This window comes from Ochotona princeps, chromosome 1, assembly GCF_030435755.1.
Source record: "Ochotona princeps isolate mOchPri1 chromosome 1, mOchPri1.hap1, whole genome shotgun sequence".
Lineage (NCBI taxonomy): Eukaryota > Metazoa > Chordata > Mammalia > Lagomorpha > Ochotonidae > Ochotona > Ochotona princeps.
The window spans coordinates 85495093-85498410 of NC_080832.1; the positions used below are offsets into that span (position 1 = coordinate 85495093).

Consider the following 3318-nt stretch of genomic DNA (forward strand, 5'->3'; position numbering starts at 1 on the left):
CAATTATGCCCTCTTCTGTGTTCTCCCAAGCACAATCTCAGTCACCTCAAATCTTCTGTGTGAGGCGGGCAGGAGCAACTGAGGGTGCAGGGTATGTGGAGGAACAGGCAGTTGTGGCCTCCTGCACCGTCCTCCAGGCCACGGACAGAAAGTTACATTAGAATCCCATAAAGGGACGATGCGGGCGGTGGGGAGGTGGGCAGGGCTAAGAGCAATAGGCTGGCAAAAACAATAGATTTGTGTCAAAGACCAGTTTGTGCCCTATCCTGTGACAAACACTGCTTTCCAAACCTGCTAGGGCAAGGTGGTCCTTAACAGGAAGAAGGGGGCATTCACCTCTACTACAGTTTCATTGAACAATAAGCAAGGGGCTACCTGAAAGAATGCACGGTGGATATTTGCAAACTGAGAGATTTGTTGAAGGATAGAACAGTCCCAAAGAGTAGTCTCCACCTTTCCAAAGGAAAATATGTGGAAATATACTACATGATCAGAAAACGGAATCAATAATAATCTTCCTGGATGTAAAAGATGATCAGACTTTTGCATGCGTTTTCTCTAAATCCAAAAACTCATTGCCCTTGGCTGCTAAAAGCAGGCCCTGGGGAACTGAGAATTAATGGGCTATCAGCGTGCAAATAACTGGGAGTTTAAACTCCATGTCATTCTACTTCAAACATAAAATACTTCAAAATTAATGAGTATAGGCACGCTCTCTTACTCCCTGGGTTGAAATAAATCCGTAAGAGAGTAACACCTTTGTCCTTTTTGGCTTGCAGTCCAATCAGCTGTCTTCTTTCTTAGAAAACAGACTAAGAAATCCATAAAAACCCTAATACACACTTCATGCTGTCAATCCCCGAGCCTCAGCTAATCAGGCTACTCAGCCAGGGACCCTTTTTCAAAACTGCTTTAACTCCTCTACATGAAAACATACAAATTCTATCTGGAATGGTTTGCATTGAAATACTTCAAAGTGGCTAAAAAATAGAAGTGTGCACAAGGGGATACATGGCTCAAAATCAACAGCTGTTGACAAACACTGGTGAACTTGGGTACAGGGGATTGGGGCAACATTTATAATTCCTTTCTCCAATTCTTGATAAAAAGTCATATACCATTTTGGGGTCAGCAGCATTATGGCTAAATGGGCTAATTGATGGCAAGCACCGACATTCCACATAGGCACCAGTTTGTGTCCTAGCTGCTCCATTTCCAAATCAGCTTCCTGCTTATGGCCTGGGAAAGCAGTGGAGGATGGCTCAAAGCCTTGGGATCCTGCACCTTTGTGGGAGACCCAGAAACATCTCCTGGCTTCTGGCTGCAGATGGGCTAAGCTCTGGCCGTTGTGGCCATTTGGGGAGGGAACCAGTTGGTGGAAGATCTTTCTTCTCTTTTACTCTGTACATCTATATTTCCAATAAAAATAAATCTTTAAAAAAGCTATGTACAGTTCTGTGCAATTAGTACACATTTATAAAGCTGATAGGTCTCATCTGTTTCTACAGCTGATTGTTTAATACCAAGCAGTAATTAGTGTATTGAATATAACTGGTACCTTCCTACCTTAGAGTGTGACAAGAGTGCATTTAGGGGGTTAGTTGGGAGTGCCTCTGAGTCGTGCTGTCACATTCAGTGGGGAGGAATCCAGGTGAAAGAGTTTCCAAGAGGACTTAAACTATGCTATGTAGGTCTCAAATTGACCCTCAGCCTGTGCAGAAAATGTATCTAGTACTTATGTTTTGAAGGGGGAAATGAGGAATTATATTGTTTTTATTACTGCAATAGTTGTGACATTTCACACCCAAGCATCTTTCCAGGGGCCTGACCCTGGAGCAGTGACTTGGCTCCCGGGTTCACCTGCAGTGAGGATGGCTTGCAGGTGGAGGTGGCAGGCTTGGCAGGCAATCGGCAGCAGCTGGTTTGCCCACTAGCCAATATATTGGGCAGGCTGTTGCATGCCAGAAGCTGCATGGCTTCTTTGGCAGAGCCTCTGAAAATGCCAATCTTATTCTTTTCTGAAACCATTTTTGCCTTGTAAATTTTAATTATTCTGTGTTTGGAATAGTGAGCACGGCGCAGTCTTTATCAGCTTATTCTGATACTTGCTATACTTCTGGATTGATTCCTAGTTTAGTGAAATTCTTTTTAGCTTCCCATAAAAATGAAACAGATAATTTGGGGTGCCCTAAATGGCTTGAGTGGTAGGGTTAAGTTTATACCATTTGAAATTCTTGGTTCATTTGCAGAATATGAACACAAATGCATTATGGCTCAGCTTATTTACTTACAGAAATGCTATTAAGCCCAGGGATAGGCTGAGGCATTTTGAGACTACTTTTGTTCCTGGCTAATATTCTTCCTGACTTGACACCTTCCAGCCCTCCACAGCCCTCCTCTCCCTCTCACAGCACATGAGCTTGACCTACCCCAGTTGCATATTGCTCAGACACCACTTTTATCAATCACTGGCCATCTGCAACTGATGCTCATTCTCTTATATTACACTTAGACATCTTAGAAGACTCCAGGCCATTTGCCAAGATGTTGTTCCCCAAGGATAAGCCCTTGGGCCTGGCTACTTTCCCCACATCCTCAATCTGGTCCAATACGACATATCTTCAGAAACCCAGCAAGTGCAAACAGAGAAGCTAGACGTAAGATCCCAGCTTAAACAGGAGTACCTGCTTCAGTACAACAACCCTAAATGCCGAGGGATCGTCGAAGATCCTGCTTTAAGACATTAGACATATGCAAGATCAGCAAACATCTTACCAAATTTCAGGTCCGTTCCCAAGAACTCACTCTTAGGACCTCTGCTTGGAATTGGGCCCATGTATTTCTGGTACTATGTTTTAAAGACGGACAGGGATAAGAATGAAAAACTTATCCAGGAGGTAAAATCAGATAGAATGTTTAACATCTCTTATTAAGCCTGGCAATGATGATGACATGTATTCTTGCTGAAGCAAATCCTATGTTAATCATTTTAAAAAGAAGACTCGAAAACATCTAATAATTTGTTTGATTTTGGAAAACAATATTTCTACTTAGTAAATTCCTAAAATATTTTGTAATGTCTGTATGGCAATTTAAAGTATATAGAATGCTTCTTATATTTTCTAAATTAAAACAAATGGAATTACACATTCAACATACTTCTAATAATGTAGAGTTAAATATTCTTTATCACTTGAGGGACAGTGATATTGTAAGTGATATTGTGGGGCAGTCTGAGCAGCAGACTCCTTGACAACCTGCCCAAGATTCAGGCTATAAGGTTCAGTTTAGCATGCTGGATGCAATACAAAATTATCA

The 3318-nt window shown here is 42.0% G+C and overlaps 1 pseudogene; it reads left to right on the forward strand.

Moving 5' to 3' along the window:
- The first annotated feature begins 2544 nt into the window (after window positions 1-2544).
- On the forward strand, window positions 2545-2933 carry LOC118758279 (NADH dehydrogenase [ubiquinone] 1 beta subcomplex subunit 4-like; annotated as a pseudogene).
- Window positions 2934-3318: the final 385 nt, after the last annotated feature.